The 20,000-nt window shown below is 35.0% G+C and overlaps 1 protein-coding gene across 7 annotated transcripts in view; it reads right to left on the reverse strand.

Moving 5' to 3' along the window:
- The window catches only part of LOC125035759 (rab11 family-interacting protein 4-like), a 138,154-nt gene that overhangs the window by 81,581 nt on the left and 36,573 nt on the right, over window positions 1-20,000 (reverse strand). Inside the window, exon 1 of one of the 7 annotated variants that reach the window (XM_047627957.1) lies at window positions 5,184-5,420. The exons of the other annotated variants lie outside the window; for them this stretch is intronic. The gene's annotated coding sequence lies outside the window, so the exon portion shown is untranslated. Of the gene's footprint in view, window positions 1-5,183; window positions 5,421-20,000 lie in introns of those variants that run through there. 7 annotated transcript variants of the gene reach the window in all.

Below are 20,000 nucleotides of genomic sequence, written 5' to 3' on the forward strand. Positions count from 1 at the left end.
TCTCGGGATGACGAATGTTGGTGCCTGGCATCGCTCCCCCGGAAGCTCTTCCCTCGAGATCTGGGGAAAACTTGAGCTTTGTTCTATGCCAGCGATCTGAGATCTCCCACAGTGACCTTATGCTGACTCCCATGATGGCACGTAAGACAGGTAATCCTGTAGCTACTGAAGCATAATGAGCAACACCTGGCGGACAAATGCCTGCAAATAGCCAAAGAGGGAAAATTCAAAAAATCTAAGTAAAGACTTTTTAAAAATACGCAATAACCTAACCTTTTCACCATCAAGGATCCCTCCCCCCTTTGATACTGCAGTCAAGCACAACAAAAACTAACATTTGGCAGCCTTATCGTTTTAATGATTCTCTCCTCTATTCACCCTCAACTTCCCACGGAACAATGACAAAATGCCCCCAGAGCAAGCGATTCCAACCCTTACCGCCGATCACTTTATAACTACACGTAATCTTATATCTTATATCAAAATGTTTGTTAGAAAATTCATATTCTGAATCATTATGTTTATAATCAATATCATTGGCGATGCTGTAGTTTTCAAATGTTCACGATTTAAATATATTGCCGTATCTAGTGTCCCCGTCCAAGCATGTGACCACAGGAACCTAACACTGCCATAAAAACAGTCTGCACTGACACTCCAACTAAATGCTAATGTTTTCCATTTTCTTATGTTTAGTGACATTTTTCTAACTGTATCGTACAAAAGCCACCAGTGATCATCTCAAAATAACTCAGAGCCGAAGTCACTCTGCCATCAGCTTCGGCTCGGTCAACACCTCCAGCTCAACACAGACCGGCCGCCCACGCGGGTGTGGCACAACGCTCCTGCCTGGAAGTCTCTGCCTGTGACAACTCTAACTCAACTTCGAAGAACAAACAAGCAGTACCATCACAGACGAACACAAACTCATCACATCATTACATTAGTGGCGGACCAGTGAGATAGCCTCCCCCTGCCATTACAATCGTCAGTGATCATGCCATTCATCCTGAGGCCTCGCGAAATTCTGACCGGGTTCTATTACTATCTTTACGGGGCTGGGAACCAATAGTTTAAACGCATACATATATACAAAACACATAAAAATATACATAACGCGGCCGCGAGCGCGTGTATGCATAAATGTATCATCCATTTTTTGTATGAATGTTTGTATACACAACAATTACAATCAAGAGGTCGCAACATTAATTGGTTTCTTACGCTATTATGTTGTTTTAATGTTTCATTTTATTGATATCTAACATTATATTAGGTAAATGGCTACCATCGTTGTCAATTTACTCAAATTTCATCATTAAAATATAAGTGTACAATTAGCCATAAATATATTGCATCAAATGATATAGTTCATCACTTATAATAAAGGTGACTCGAGCTGAAATAATGTTATACACACTCCAACAAGCCATGTTAAGCAATCCTCTGCATGAAAAGGGGCAGGTGTGACCGCTCCCTTCTCTAGAGTGTGAAGGAAGTACCTCGGGGAACTTGCGGTGCCCTCCAGCCGCCTGCAGGAACACCCTACAGAATTCGGAGGGTGCGAGTGCGGCCCTCATTGATTCGCACTGCGGGTGACGTCACACCGAACTCCCGTGACATCGTGGGCACAGGTGTGAAGGAGCGTTCCTCGGAGAACACCTGACGTCAATTATCCCTGTGGGTCCCCGCCTCGGTCGGGTGACCTTGGCCGCAATGACAGTTGCCTTATGCGCATAACGGACCAGACCGGTTCTGAGCCTACCTCAGCGTGTTTGACCGGAGGACTGGCTCCCGAGTCCTCGCAGCGGGGCACATACTTCACGGCACTCCGGGGAGGGGGGGGGGGTGCATTCGGAGCTCTCGGGCCTCGAACTGAACGCCCGCCGATATCACAACAAAGCCATGAGCCTGACTCATGCGCATTCAATTAGAGGAGGCAGATGCAAAATCACATGATACAATTATAACGGTACGCGTTAGCCAAAGGTACAAGATGGTACAAAAATATTCACGGCGACAAAAGTACTTAATCTAATTAGCAGATAGCCTGAAACAACTATATGTATACGCCGGCATGGAAAGTCATAGGTAACGGCTGACCTGACCTCTGCTTAATTAAGAAGGCTGACCGGATGTCATTCATTACCGTCCGCAGACAAGGATAAACTGAGACAGGTCAACTGCTGTTGCCCACAACATACCCACATGAATCGTACGTTCCGGACTTGGGCATTTGGAAGCGTTAATAGATAGGCAAATTATCACAATTTTAAAATATACAAAATTTAGATTAAATCAACAATCCAAGCTAGATTGAGAAAACCATCGCTCCTGCAGTAACAAAAACAACAAACATTACTTCAACTAATATCTTCGTCCAAATAAGAATCTCGTACAAACGGAACTCCGATGCATCTGATGTAAAGTTCAGAAGGCGCAGATTAATGCTCTTCAATGTACTGCATGCATTGCGCATCCACATGTTTTGGGGACATATTTACGCAGGCAGATCGCTTGTAGTTAAGTCTGAGAGATGCAAAAATCACCGAGAAAAAAAAATCAGACCTAGGAGTGTTCTCCTACTTAAAACAAGACATCGCTGGTATTTAACCATTAATATTGCGAACACCTGAAAACATCTATTAAAACAAATAGCTTATGTAGGCCTATATTGAAGACAATACTTTATGATCGCCGAACCTATTGACAAGCAAGGTCATACCGTCGCTTAACTGACTGATGAGGTCAATTTGCCGAAGTACCATCGTGGCAGAAGCAAATCCCATGCATTACGTAGCATTTGCATCTGGGAGAAGAATGGGAACGAACAATGAACGATAAATGGAGGGAGAAAGGAGTGTGCGAGGGGCTAGGGGCCCCGGTCGGAAGTGTAACAAAATACGACAAGGATCATCAGCCTAACCCGAGCCTCTCCCTCTCCCCCTCCGCCCCTCCCGCCCTCCCGCCCTCCACCGCCCCTCCTATAAGCTTCTCGTCATTCCCCGCCCCGCTGTCTGGCGAAATCTTGACAGGCGTTACAAAAAAAAAAAAATAATCACTGGAATCCAAAAACGGAGACTGGAATGTGTGTTTACCTTGTACCCACGCTGGAACTTTAAAAGGGTTATCACGTCAATAAAGTTTGTGTTATAGAAATAGCGCAGGATGCAGACGGCGGCTCGATCGGAAAGCGTGTAATCTGACCGGTCGTTCTGCTTGTTTCTGGCCATATTATTAGGAACTGGAGCGAAGACAAATAAGCACATGGATCGTCACCAAGAGGAGCGTAAAAATACTATATATCTATTGCAACCAAAATACTTGTTTCGCTTGTAAGCTACCATGCGCTACATGTGCAACATTGAACCCCAGCAGCTTCACCGGGTATACGTAGCCGACCATTTTCATATTCATGCAATGCGAGCAGTAAAACCTCGACTGCTCTAGCACCTTTCAGCTACAGAACTGAAACAATTGCAACAACCGACCAAATGGGACGCCGATGGTTTTGCGAAGGAAGTCAGAGGGAAGTCAACAAAGTCAATATATAAACAATATACTACAAACATTATACACATAATCATAATCATATAATCATATCTACATCCTACAGACACATTTCACATATACATATACAAATACATATAAAATACATATATTAAATATATATTAAATATATATTAAATATATACATTAACATACATATGTGTACATATATACATATCTACATATAGCTACATATACATATATACATATATTCACATATACACATACATATTTATATACATACAAACATACATATATATATGTATGTATGTGTATATAATGTATGCATATATATATATACATACATATATAAACATACCTATATATACAGAAATATATATGCATATATATACATACATGTGTGTGTGTTTACATACATATATGTATTAAATATGTATGTAATACATATAATATAGAATATATGTATATTCACACATATATACATATAAATGTGTGTGGATATATATATATATGTATATATGTGTTTATATGTATATAAGTGTACAAACATATGTATAAATACATATATACATATATACACACAAATATATACATATGTACACATATTTATACATATACATACACATAAATATGCATATATATACATACACATATTTACATAGACTTTTATATACATATACATACATATATGCATATTATACATAATCATATTTACATATACATATACATACATATACATATATACATATACATATATACGTATGTATATATATGTTATGTATGTATATATGCATATATGTTGTGTATGTATATTTTTTATGTACATATGTATATATATGTATGTTATGCATGTATGTATATACATATACATACATATACATACATTTACATATGTTTATATATATGCATACATTTACCTATGTTCATATATGTATATATATATATATACATATAGGTATATATATACACATAGATACATATGTATATAAATTATACATAGTTATACACACAATCATATATACGACCCACATAAATATAAATACACACGGTTTATGAGCGAGTGTTCGTGCACTTTTATGAGATTCGTTTATTGGCTTGTTCTACAAATGTTACTTCTAATAAAGCTATCGTCTTTCGCATTAGAAACACATAGAGCATACTGAACTGTATTCGTTCATGCACCGAAAATATTGGTCGCTTTTCACCAAACTGAATAACCGCGTCATGTCTGTAGCATTCCACGCCTTTACTCGGAACTAGCCCGTAACTCGCACCAAAGAAAGCGTAAATGAGATATTCTCTTGGTTCGAGCTAAGGAATGTGTTGGTAAAATTTCGTTTCTTAAATTTACCTACTGGTTCTAAATAGTAACATCCCAACATTTCACTGAATTTCGATAAATGTTATAAGGTTGCGGTATGAAGTATGGGGCGGTGTTACCTAAATGTTCAAGACTAATATCGGTGCTCAGATAATTCCAGGCTCAAGGTTTCAGGTACGACCCATGTTCTACAGACCTTGGTGTTTGTGTGGCCTACTCTGTTCTCTGTAAACCCCGCCTTACGTGGAATTCAAGTCTCTTGATATACTTATGTGTGCTGCAGTTTACTCAGTAACATATGGATCATTATTACCTAGATATTATGAGTCACGCACAAGTGAACACATCTTACCTGTGTAAGGCAGTCAGCTGAGTCTACGAGCAGAAGTGGGACGAGAACTTTACTTTCGCTTAAATCCTGGGAAACGATGCACTCGCTCTTGGTTTTCGAAAACACCCTTTATCTCTGACTCACTAATGCGATCACAATGCTTTCTCAGTCTCAATTCCCTCAGCAGTGCGTAAATGAAACCATTTGTGATGGAGATTTAAACGGTAAGCACAGCGCGCACACTTCCGCCTCCAGGTTCCAACCTCTCACTGACGGCCTGCCATACATGCCATCTCTCGGCAACTATGGCAACTATTCTGACCTCTGTTTTGACGAGCGTTTGCAGAGTTTGAGATCAAATTATGTAGAATAGAATATAATAGGTGTTTGCAGTAACGCAAATTTCCTAATTTATGATGTTTCAGATATGTTTATTGCGAAAATGTGTAGCGATTGTAAATTAAATAGCCATATGATATTAAACATATGCTTGAAAACAAACTTTGGGCAAAACTGTATCAGTAAAAAAATCTGGGATAATATCTGTAACCGTGCATAGGATAAGAAAACAATTTCGTGAATTTTGTTACAAAATGTATGATTAAGTATGAATATTACCTAAGATATGAGAGACCAGTCTATAATTTTAAAATATATAAGTTTACCTTTAAAATTCATCTTCTTTAATTTTTCGTAACACGCCAATTTTCTTTCTCATGCACTTTCAGGGGTAACCAAATAAAATAACATGAAACTCAGCAATTTTCATATATCAATACCGCTAATATTTTAAAACCAATATAATGTGTAGATTTAGAGTAATTTAAAATACTGTCCGTCTCGTTTATCCACTACTAAGTTTTATGAATCTATGTTTATGTCAATCAATATAATTGAATATGCGTCAAAGTGCGCGGGACAGTGTTTTCAGGTGTGTAGTTCAGATTATTAGTATACATTTTACGATTATCGGGAGTAATCAAGTAAATACACACACGCAGTTTTTGCTAAGGAGTCGATGGGTTGGTATGCGTTTCCAAAGGAGCAAATCAAATACTTGTCAAGAAAACCTATCAATTACGTTCAGTATCTTCGTCTCTACAATTTATAATAGAGCAGTAGCAATTTGAAGTTTTCGAAATTTAGGGCTGCTAAAAGAAAATAATAAAAAGCTCTTCTACAAGAATTTCGGAAAATAGTCGGAGGAAACCAACAACACAAAGGATAGTATTTCGCCAGGTCAAGGTCTCACCGGAAGCCACATGGCCTCGTGACCTCACCTGACCTACAAATACAAGAAACCGTCTGTCAGCTGACTATGGACACTAAATTTATGAATATGGTAAACGTGACCTTTAATTTCCTGTTGTGCCTTCAAGTGACTTAGCATGGAGTATTGTAACACATGTGGCTGGTCCGTTCGACGACAGATCCCTCTTCGCCAGATGAGGCCCCGGAGTGCACAGCTTGGCCAGAAGGAGAACGCAAATAAGTCACGGTCAGAGGCACAGAAGTCCTTCCCTAGCAAAGCAAAACAGTTTCTTCGCAAACGACAGGCGTTTTGATCTCTATCAATGATAATATTTTTTTTACTACAATAATAATAATAATAATAATAATAATAATAGTAATAACAATAATAATGATAATTATTATTATCATTATTATTATTATTATTATTATTATCATTACTATTGTTATTATTATTATTATTATTATTATTATTATAATTATTATTATTATCATTATCATTATTATCATTATTATTATTATCGTCATCACTATCATTCCTATAATATTTTTTGTTGTTACTATCATCATTATAATAATTCTCATTGTTACCATTAATTCATAGGTATATTTATTATTATCGTTATTATCATTATCATCATTATTATTATCGTTATTATTCTCATTATTATTTTTATCATTATAATTATTATCATCATGATCAATGTAATTATCACTTTTATTATTATTGTAATTACGATGATAAAAAAATATGATGATAAGAAAAAAAAAATAATACAATAATAATGATAAAAACAAAAATAACAATAATTAATATAATAGTAATAGTGATAATATAATAATGATAATAAAACAATAATAGTAATGATAATAAAACAATAATAATAATGATAATAATAACAGAAATAAGTGATACTAATACTAATCATAATTATCACCATTACCATCACCATCATAAAACAAAAACAACAACAATAATCATTATTATGATTTTAAAAAATAATAGCAATAACAATTATTACATTAATAAAGATTTAAAAAAACAACAGTAATAACAATAATAGTAAGCACTAACAACATCAGTGGAAATGTTAATAACAATAACACTACTACTAATACTATTAGTATTATTATTATCAATATCAGTATCATTTCTACTAGTGCTACTACTGCTACTATAATTATCATCACAACTATTATTAGCATTACAATTTTACTAATATTATCATTATCAATGTAATAATAATAAATATTAATAATAATAATGATAATAATAATGATAATAATAGTGACACTGTTATTGTTACTGTTATTACTATCTCTATTATGATTATCATTGCTGTTCTTATGGTTATTATTACCATTATTAGCAATATGGTCATTAGTATAATCATTATCATTACTATTTATATTATTATCATTATTATTATTATTATTAATAATATTATTATTATTATTGTTATTATTATTATTAATATTATTATTATTATTATTAATAAATATCATTATCATTATTGTTATTATTATTATTATTATTATTATTATTATCATTATTATTATTGTTATTATTATTATTATCATCATCATCTTTATCATCAGTATCATCATTACTATCCATCCTCCTCATCATTATCATTAATATTTTTATTATCATTATTATTATCATTATTACTATTATTATTAGTGTTGTAATTATAATCATTATCATAATCAATATTATTATCCTTATTACTATTATTATAATTACTTATTATTATCATCTTCATTACTATTATTGCTATCATTTTCATCACTATCATTATTATCATTATTGTTATTATTATCACTATCATCAATGATAATGATGATAATAATAACAAAAATAAAACAATAAAAATAACAATACTACTACTAATAATGATAATAACCATAATAATAATAATAATAATAATACCATTATTACTTTTAATAATAATAACGATAATAATAATAATAACAATTATTGTCAAAATCATACATGATAATAATTATAATTATCATATTATTATTATCATTATCGTTATCATTATCATCATTTCATCATCTACATGACAATTATTGTCATTTCTAATACAGATTTTGTTGTTATTATCATTATTATTATCATTATTGTTATTATCAATTAATAATTTTTATCATTTTAAATAATTTAATTATTATATCAGTAATATTATCCTTTTTGATTATAATAGAAAATATATATAATAATAATAAAAAAATAAAAAATAATGATAACAATAATGATAGTAATAATATTAACAATAACAACAATAACTTTAATAGTAATAGTAGCAATAATAATAACAATAATAGTAATAAAGCTAATAAATAATAATAATAATAATAATAACAATAATAATAATAATAATAATCTATAACACATAATAATAACAAATAATCCTCATCATTATCATCACCATCATAAACAACAGCAAAAGCAACAATAACAATATTAATTATAATAAATAATAAAATAATAATGATAACAAAAACAATATTTGCATTAATAAAGGTACTCAAATAGTAATAACAATTTTGGTGCGCATTAACATGAATGGAAATATCAATAATAACAATAACATTGCTACTACTACTACTAATATTATGATAACAGTAATAAAATAATAAAAATAAAAATAGTTATGCTAATACTAATTATAATAATGAAAAATAATAACAACGATAATAATAGTAATCATCAATATTGATATTGATATTGATAATAATAATAATAATAGTAATAATAATAGTAATAATAATAACCACAACAAAAATAATAATAATGGTGATGATATTTTTTTTCATTACATTTATCATCATTAACTATTTATAATATTTATAATAATTTAGAGTGATTTTACTAACAATAACAATACTGATGATGATGCTGAAGCTAACAATGATGATGATGGAGGTGGTGGTGGTGATGATGGTGGTGATAACAATGTTACAACAACTTCATTGACCAATAGGATTATAGCTTTAACATTGTCCGAATGAGTGATGTTTTTACAAAGAAATAAAGATGTCACACTCAAAATACCCTGATGTCATTTATGTATTTGATGAACAAAATGAATATTGCATGTCCTTAGAAATTATTTACTGGAAATGACTGACAGTCGCGATACTTAATACACTTTGTGAAAGTTACAGTTGGAATCCAGGCACTCGAACATATTCAGTCAACAATAACACTGTTTTTGAAAGAAGGAAGTGCCTTTTGTTCAACAATAAACCGTAACTTCAGTAGATAAACATGACCTGAAATTCATCTTCATCGTTACCATATGCAATGTGAGATGTTACTCCCGTTATTCTTTTGATTGTCAAAAGCGGTAGGCATATATGCAGTTCTCTCGACCAGTTTCAATTCAGTAGTTTCTTTGGCTGACCCTCTTGATAGCTTTTTCTGAAGGTTGACAACTACCTAATATCTGCAGGTAGGTTGAATTCACAGGCTTTACGTTATTTTTTGGTAATCATTTCATGGTCCCCGTTGGGCACCGTTCAAGAACCCATATGCAATGTTGATAGGAATATTCCAACAAAATTTGGCTTCAATAATTCCATATAAATACAGCTGAGAAAGACGGTCTTTAGCAGTAATTAAATGTTACAGGCCTTTATTTGCCAGAACATAGGTGGCTCTCAAACACACTCATTTAGGAAGATAACAATCCAATACTTTAGATTAGTTGTATGAACTGCCCATGTCCCTAAACATCATTCATTATTGCTTAATCAATATATATACGAAAAAGAAGTTGTTTTTTGTTTCACACAGTCATCCAATCCTGCAATTATTATTCTTATTTTTTTCAATTATCCGCACTGCAAGATCCGTGAATGTCCTGTTATTTTCTATCACACATTATATGAATTAAAGTATTGGTAATGTTTACGAAGTGATATTAAGTTCCTCTTACTCCAGCCATTCCTGGGAAGCCCACGAGCATCGCCATATGAACCAAGACCTTCCAAGCCGGGGACTTCGCTCCCGGACCCACATCCGATCTCAATAGCCTTGCTCTCCGTGCTGCATTTGTCGCAATCCAGTTGATTAATTTCTGACGTTAATTTTTGCCAACGCAGATTATTTCAAGTACCAGTGATAGATGGATAGATGGAGTGTCTTATTCGGCCATTTTAACCACAGTAGGCAAATCTTACCTTGCACTACATGCCTGTGGGAAAATGAAACTATACCGATTTAGTAACAGTATAATGTGATAAGTTTTGGTAGCGCTTTCAGAGACAAAATAAGTGAATCAAGCGACACCGTGGCCTCCGCGCTAAATATCCTTCGCATATATTTAAAATATAACGAGTATTGCTTCCTTGTTTAGCATACAATCGCTAAGGAGATCGGCAATGCCCATTTTGCCAGTGCGTATGTAGTGGAGGTTAGTTGCCTTTGGCGGTCGCCAGTCACTCGGATATATTGCACAAATATCGCTCATTTGTCGCGATACTATTGTGGTTCCATAAAACTCGTTTTTTAAAAATTATTTCTACATTTTCGCCTATTTTGCGAATTACCAACTCTCTGTCGTTAGGGCACAATGTTACTGCCAATTAGAAATCAGCTCAATGAACAAAGAATATTTGATCTATATTATTGGAAGGCCGGGCCATATCTAGAAGGCCCGGGCGAAGCTAGAACTTCGCAAACCAAACCACCACTATATTATTGGCTAAATAACTAAAAAAAACATATGAACATATAGAGATAAAAATAACGATACCATGATTTTCTATTTTTAACATTATATGCAATTTTAAAGAAAAAAAAACGTATAATTCAATAAACTGGCAACATACAGTACTTGCGATGGCAACTTAAGCAGGAACTGTATTACGTTTTATGTTTAAATATGTACAACATTCATATTTAATTTCGCGTTACAAAAATGGCTAAAAGGACACGTTACATCTGACGCTTGAAAAGAAAAAGTACAATAAGACAAGTCTAATCGATTCTAAAATTTCGGAACTGATTCCCAAACAAAGTTTTGACAGTGAGATGGCGGAATGAGAGATTCCTAGCGCATCCAGCACTACTTTTTTGCTTACTTATGTTTCTGGTGACTCGTCTACCTATCATGCTTACTGACACACATTGCGCTGTTCATCGTAGAGACCTGGTAAGTAACGGGACACCGTTAGCTGCATAGCTTCACGAGTTTTGTCCGTGTTTGGATGAGTGATTGAAAATTGTTGCCATTAAACAATACATGGCGTTCGCTATAGGCTTACAGGAGATACTTAACAAATTATTTTTTGTAAATATTGTGCGCTTTCTGAGTGTGTGAAAGAATCTTTTCGTGGATGAACTTGGCTGGTTTAAGAAAAACGAGATACCCAGTCTTAGTAAATAATTCAGAAATGATACCGAGATTCTGGTCGATAAATTCAGCGTCACAAATCCTGTAAACTTTCAACAAACACTGATGAGACCACGTCTTTAAAAATGAGTAATAGGGAAATAAACAGGTAATTGACCATGTGAGTTGGCTTACAGTAAAGTGACAAGCTTAAGAGGCCAATTGATCTTATACAAAAGAACATCGAGTAAAGGTAACTTTCGACAATCTTTCCATTCCATTTACTAGTTAACTGTACCATCGAGACCACAAAAATTTAAAGGGTTGGTAGGCCTCATATAAGATATCTTCAATATCTTCTAAACGAAATCGCTTGGGAGAGAGTGGAAGGAATTTCTGAATAAAACAACTTTGAGATAAACAGAGAAGCCTTCGTGGGTTATGGGAAGATTTACAACTGAATGATGATGCTAAATTTCATTGAGCCAGACGCAAAACTATCTGGCGAAACTTACAGCAATGCAAGGTGTACTTTCAAAATCTTAAAAGAATGCTAACTGTGTGGACTAGGTAAATTTCTTTGTGGAACTAAAACCATACTTCATATAAGCATATTTACTAGCAATTCCTCACATGAAGTCATGTGAAGACCTGCTGTTAACGATATATGTAGCACAAACATTTAAACTTGCACAGGTGTTAATATGGTTTAAATCAAAATGAAAACTAACTGTGATATTTGGTTTGCTACTATAACTAGCATTCACCCAACTGTAACAATTTAATTACTCCTCTGAAGGCCGAGGGTCCTGGCTTTGACAGTCTACTGTTCTGTCTAGCAAAGTGACATGAACAGACACTGCCGAACACATACCACATGGCAGATGTGATGAGAACAAAATTTTACCTTCGAGAGGTCAGTGAAGGAATATTTCACCTGCTATGACATGATATTATTGTTAATTTACCAAGCCAAGGTACGAATACATATTGCTTTTCCTGAGAGAAAGCACAAAGAAAAGTTGATTTTAATATTTTGGCAAGTAAAAAGAAAATTTAACTGTAAATGAAATCTATGGTACAAGCTTCCAACTCTCCGCGTGTATTATTCGCCTGTTCATCGGAAGTGCAGACGAGGCAAAACGGGCGCGCGAGAATGCGATGACGTCAGACGTCCCAGATATTTACGTCATTATCCACTTTTCATCACAACCGCCAGCAGACCAAACGGAGGCATATTCGTTATACATTTCATACGTTCACCATCTTCATATCATAACATTTTTGGTATTAGTGTTACAAATTCTGACATGTAGTCTTGTGCACATTACTGTAAAGTAGATGTACGACTAGTTATAGCTCTGCACAATCAATCCGTCCCTGCACTCGGTGATAATTATTAAATCAATGTACGACAAAGATTGTGTCCGCAGGTATACGCCGGCGAAAGAGTGCTGCCGTGACGAAGCGACGGCTGGGCTGGCTCGGGCCGTGTGCCTGGTGCCCCCTTCTGGCGGGCTCCTCTTCTGGTGTATTGTGCGGTCAACTTTTTGGTAGTGGTTTTGGATACTGTGGTTGACTTGTCTCTAATTAATCATTATAATAAAAGTATTACTAATATCAGTGACTAAATCAATAATGGCATTTATAATCCAATTATCATTACTATTAGTGGTTAATACCAACAATATTCGTAATATATTGCAATATCAACGAGTATAATCATTACCACTGTCATCACCGTAGCGCAGCAGCAGCATCGTTTTCCTTAATGTTTTTGTAGTAGTAGTGGCAGTCGCAGTAGCATTTCAAAAACATACATACATTAACCTACATAATCATAGTAATAAAATTACACCTAACGATTCTAAGAGAATCTACAATAATGTCAGTGGACAATAAAAAGGATAAAATGGAGGACAGTGTTTATACAAATAATATGAATAATGATAACAATAACATTAATGTTTGTAATAGCAACAATAATTATATTAAAGGTCAAAATATCAAATAACAAAAGAAAGACCGAAAGACTCACAATAAAGATCCCAGTTATCTATGACTGTAGAAAAATATCCGCTGCAGTATCAAGTATTTACCAGGTAGCCTGCCACAGATACTACTTACAGAGAGCAATTTTACAGTACGTGATAGTTAAGTACACTGGTTATTACCACATTTACTTTCTCTTGTCTTGGTGCCAGTGCAGAAGTAACTCACCGCATTAATTGCATGGAGGCCATGTAATGAGGAAGTGTACCTTGCTCAGGTTTACCACACAACTTGCAGTTTCAATAATCAAGGTTCTCTTCTCCGCCACGTGCCGTAATTGGCCCTAGATCCCTGCTTTCGGTTCTAATTCGAGCGGCAACTTCATCGCATTTCCTAGTACGTCTGTTATTTTATGCTGATGGGAAGTTTTATTATCTTAAATGTTCTATAGAGTTTCAATGCTATGTTCTAAGTGTCTCTGCAATGGCACTGATTCTTTTATTGTATTCATTAATGGCACTGGAGACAACAAATTTAGTTACAAAACAAGATCAGTATAACAATAATGTCTTGCTTACATACATTCTCTAAAAAGGGTCATTAGTATCATGCTTTCCTTTAATTCAATGATTAAGTCTAGGGTTTGTTTTTCCGTTTCTGAAAAAAAAATTGTGAATCACAATCGCGCCACCTTCACTGTATCATCCGTAGCAAGGACGATAGCATGCATGTCGGCGGCAATAAAACTCGGCCAGTGACTCTTCTGGCCATGGAATGTAAGCAAACGCCTTTCCTATAAATCTTTCAATCCAAGGCAACTTTCCAACTACTTGAATTTTCGAAGCCAAAAATTAAAACAATACGACAAAAGTATTTTTCATTATCTATTTTCCTTTTCTATTCTTACTCGTAGTTTATGGTTACACACCTGTACTTCCCACTCTTGAGAAAATAAATGAGCAACATGTAGGAAAGTGAAGCTGGGCTATCAGAATAAGCTTCAGTTACGAAGATTTACTCCATTGTTTGTACCTGCTTACATTAATGTTTACCCCTATTCTAAAGACACCAGTGGTATGAAGTATATGTTAGTTTTACGGGAAGTCCGTTGTAGTTCAATGGAGAAGCAGCCTCTCCAGGACTGCATTGCAAACGGACACATTCCTCAGATAATTCTCACGTCTTTATTTTATAATGGGAATTCATCCTTTGAATAAATATTTACCTTCTATACTACCTATTACACTACATAAAATATTCTTTGAAATAAATATACATTTATATAAAAAAACTAGATATTTGTATTCGGAAGCCTACTGTATAACTGCCTGTAATGGTAATCAATCCACTGTATTTCATAAACAACTCGGCTTTGTTTCGTGAAGTCTTTAAATGGCATTTGTAACTACCTATGAGGTATCGACGATACATTTGATATTAGCATATTGTATAACTGATTCATTATTCACATCAACACAGAGCTAGCGCTGTCGAGTTCAGTTTTTACACAGGAAAGAGAGACAATCGCACTTTTGTTGCTAATCCCTAATCCAAGTCAATAACTTGCCCTTCGTTGCACGATCAGCGAGCCGATGCCTCCTCTGCGGGCGACATCGAAGGCAGCTTTGCGGACATCGGGTTACTAGCAGTAGTAGGTGTAGTCTGTTATCAATTTTCACAAAAAAATCCTTTCCATGATAGCCTTAGGAGGGACACCTTTACAATTGTTCAAGTTCATTTTCAAAATGGATTTTGCAAATCAGAAAGCTGTACGAGGAGACGAAGTATGTCATGTGTGGTAATATATCTGTCGAGAACAGGTTTGCTATTTATGAGAACAAACACGAGCACGAACGAAGTGACAATCCTTGAGAGAGGAAGAAACTTAATTGAAGTCCCTATTCATTTTAGTTTTAAGAGAGTAAAGATGCAAATGATGTTTGGGAGTACTGTCGTAAATAATATCAGCTGAGGTCGTGCACCAAAGCTCTTTCAATATAACTTTCTTTGAAAATTATGTGCTCCTTATATCTTCTACAGGATCACAGCATCATTGCTTCCATTAAGAAAATTTTGTCAATGTTCATCCAAAAATTGCCGTCCATTTGAATAATCTCTCTGAAACGGTTCTAGAGTGTCCTCTCTATTTTATGAAAATACCCGTAGCCTTTATTTAGTGCAAATCTTCCTTTGGTAATTATATCTAATACTAAGTCATTATAACTAATGCGGATTTTGGATATTTCTTGTTTCGGAAATAAGTTAAATCATTAACGATTATGAAGAGACAATATTTAAAATACATGTGAACTGTAGTGCAAAATGATCACTCGGCAAATCTAGGATTATATCACAAAATACAGTAGATGGCGCATGAGACCCTGCTGCATGAGAAGCTGGCCAAAGGCGAGGAGCACCAATCTGAGTGAATCAAGATCTGCCAAGCGGGTCGTCAAGGCAAACGGTTTCCGCTATTTCGCCTCATCCCCCAAGTCATTTCTGTTCTCAACAGAAGGATCTCGGCATTACAGGGGCTCTCAGAGAAGTTTTCAATTTATCCAATTTACTCATTCATAGTGTTTACAGATAGTGATTTACTGTTCTCATAAATATAATAACCTGCACTAGTAACACAACTGTTGACTCTTCTACTTAAAATAGATTTCGTTGACTGATTATATATATATATATATATATATATATATATATAAGAAAACCGTTTGTGCACTCTCCGAATGATCTATGGTTAAAGCTGTTCTTAATTCCAATTGTCACTTTTATGATTGCATTTGGACCCTGACCGATATTCAGAAAGGTCATAGACTTCCAGATTGTCTTAGTATTCGTCCATGATTCGGTCTACGATTGTCCTCCGTGATTTCTTCTATAACTTGAACTGATGCCACATTTTAAAGTTATTGTCAATGTTAACTAGAAATAAGATTTATATCGTAATGTTCCGTATGAATATTTCATCAGTAAAATGTATATTGCCATGAATGTCTCCTGTATTACTAAACCTTTAATATCTTTTATATATAAACATGGCACCCTCTGCATTTCTTGATACTGTGTCATATGTGAAGACACGCGGTACCATGTGTGTCTCGAATATGACATTGCAGTAAATATGGAGGAAACGGTTTGATTATGGTTAGACATTAATAATGTGGAATTAGCATCCACAAATATATAACTGCACTTCAGAAAAAATATTTTAAAGACATCTTATAGGGTGCCAAAGACGTCGTGAGGCGTCCTATAGCTGCTTAGCCAAAGACTTTTTTATCTGATAAGTTGCGGTGCCTGTGACTTTTCGTGTCCCTATCCCTTTACCCCTTTCCTTCTGAACTAAAAGGCAGTAGGCCAACAACCTTTGTGCGATTATCGGGAAAGAGAATCCCTCACCTCCGCCAGGCTCCTCCCCTGGAAGGAGGAAATTCTTGACTTTTGTTTCTACATGGAAAGTCAACGGATCAGGATCTTGTGAAGTGTAAACAAGGAAGCATTCGGAGTCCAGTGCAGTTGCATCCCTCTCAGGTCCCGGTTGGAAGAGGTGCTTCTGGCTGCACTGTGGGAGGCAGGAAAACCCTCTTCCAACAGCTCACCTCAACCACTTCCTGGCGTTCATTTACGGCCACTAATTGGACCAAACCGTTTGAATAACCTCATCTAGGGGGGCAGAAGTAATGGTTATGTTATGTTGGGTGCTTCCTGTGGTCACACGCGCCTGCATCTGAGAAAAGTTACTGCATGCAATCAGTATAGCAACATGAAAGCACTCTTTTTTTTCTTTTTCTTTTTCAACATACACACGTCTGTATTGCCCAAAGTACCACCTCCTTTCCCAGGTCCCTTGAAACAGGTTAGTGTTCCTCTTAAGTTTATTACTGAAGTTTCTACAGGAATGCTTTGCTGTACATAAACGAACCACAAGTCCCTAAAGTTTGCATCTGAAGCACTGCGGAGACATAGAAGATAAGGTGAGGCTAGCACCTTCACTAAGTCGGTCTTTAATCACGTGTCATGTCATGATCATGAAGCAGGCCGTCCTGCTTCATGATCTGCGAACACAGGGCCTATCGATGTAAAGAAATTCTGAAAAGGACTTTCCGGTTGGCCAGGAGTGTCACGCCATTAAAGCTATCTAAGAATCTTGTTAAGCATTCACTGACGGCTTTACTGTCGGTCCTACGGCAAAAGTACTGAAACGCGCACGCACAGGTCCGGGAGACTGCTTAACCTGCATTTCGTTCAGAGAGATTTCTGCTGCAAGCTTCATTCTGAGGCAAATGCTAATCGCCTGTATTCAGCTGTACAGGAGGCCGGAGGTTTGCGTGAGGCCGCCTCATTCTGCGCTCGCCGTTCATCTACTCAAGTTCTGCTCAGTCTGTATGCCTCCGTTCACCGCCAGCATGAAGATAATTTGCACTGTTAACAGTGGCAGACAAAGTAAGTTCACGTTTTGTTAAAATTATTTAAATTGATCTTTCTTATTTGTTATTACCCTTATTATATGCTGTATGTAAATTAATATCCTTGATCTTTCTTATTTGTTATTACCCTTATTATATGCTGTATGTAAATTTGTTCACCTCTCATTAACCTGTTACTCATATACTGTTATTTCTTTTACACGGCGTCAGAGAGAATGTGGAGTTAAAAAGTGCGACGTGGCAACGCAGCATTTAACGACGGTAACACGGCAGGACGCAACAACGAAAACACTGAAATATTCACACTGCCTCATATGTGTTCTGGAATTATTACACTTGGCATTCTACGCAAACGATGCAGTATGAGTTTCACGAAAGTATTAATAACAAAAGAACAAAGAAAAGGAAAGGGCGGACACAGGCGACCTTGAGTAATTATGGGGATTGGGCAAGGAAAAGCAGGGGACTGCGGCGTGACTGGGAAGGGAAAATTTCAGGTAAAAACGGAGGATACAAGTAAGTAATGAACAGAAGATGAAGGAAAAAACGGAATATGACAGTACGGAGTTGTGTGTCTGGCGCTTAAAAAGGTTACACCAAGAATGGCGAAATACGAGCCATGACTGTGATGATACCAAATGTCTATTACATGAGACTGAACAGACTAACAATTCTGTGATATTTTTCAGGATATTCTTCACAAATACAACGCATTTCATCGTTGGTAAGATAATCGAACATACTTTCATATGTGCGTTTTGAGTCTATTAATATATATATATACATGTATAAAAGGTATGAATGAGAATGAATATCTTCACAATACAAGAGATGTATTTGACCGGTTTCGACTTTGTCTTCGTCAGAAATACATACCTTTTATACATTTGCGTTTTGATTCTATTAACATATATAAATATGTATATGTAAATATATGTATTTATATGTATATATATATTATCAATAATACAATTGATAAGGACACCACCAATATCAGTCAAATGATAATAGTATTAGTACGAATAGCGACAATAATATCAGTAACAGTAATACATTACCTATCGTCACATGAACACTAATAATGCTACATCTAAAGTAGATCATACCAAGAATATTAACACAACAAAATATTACAATTTCAATATCATTCATTAGGAGAATAACAATCATAATCTCAATAATACTGACAGTAACAATAAAAACAGGCATAACTATTACTGGTATATTAACCCATTGTGCTTATTCTCTATAATTTTGTGAAATGTTTCTGCACATATATGGCTCTGCTAGTGCTTAGCCACAAAGGAGTCAATTAATAGATCTTGAGTCCTTACCTGATTTCACCTTTCCTTGAATTGGCGGGAAAAAACGTATTTTTACTAGTCCTATAACTATCGATGGTGTTCTTTTTATTATGAACACTATAATTACTATAATGTTATAAACATTTGTAACAGCAAAATAAAGTACTCATAACTGGCTCAATGGTGATTTAGTACAAGTGTAGCCATCAATGTGTCAAAACAATTAAACAAGTAAACTCACAGTGGGCATGGCATGTACGTACATGCCATGCCCGTCGGCAATGGGTTAAAACTAAACAAACATTGATATATTAACAACCAATATCATTTAAATCATCAGGACAATTTATTGTTTTAAAATGATAATAGTAATAGCCATAATAACTGCAAGATCCCACTAAATACATGATAGGTTAATTCTGTAGTTAGGATTTTTAGCTATTGTATTTATAGATAGACTGTCATTCAACAGGAATGAGAACAAATACCAGTCATAAAGCTTATCACAAA

This window comes from Penaeus chinensis, chromosome 20 (assembly GCF_019202785.1).
Source record: "Penaeus chinensis breed Huanghai No. 1 chromosome 20, ASM1920278v2, whole genome shotgun sequence".
NCBI classification, from domain to species: domain Eukaryota; kingdom Metazoa; phylum Arthropoda; class Malacostraca; order Decapoda; family Penaeidae; genus Penaeus; species Penaeus chinensis.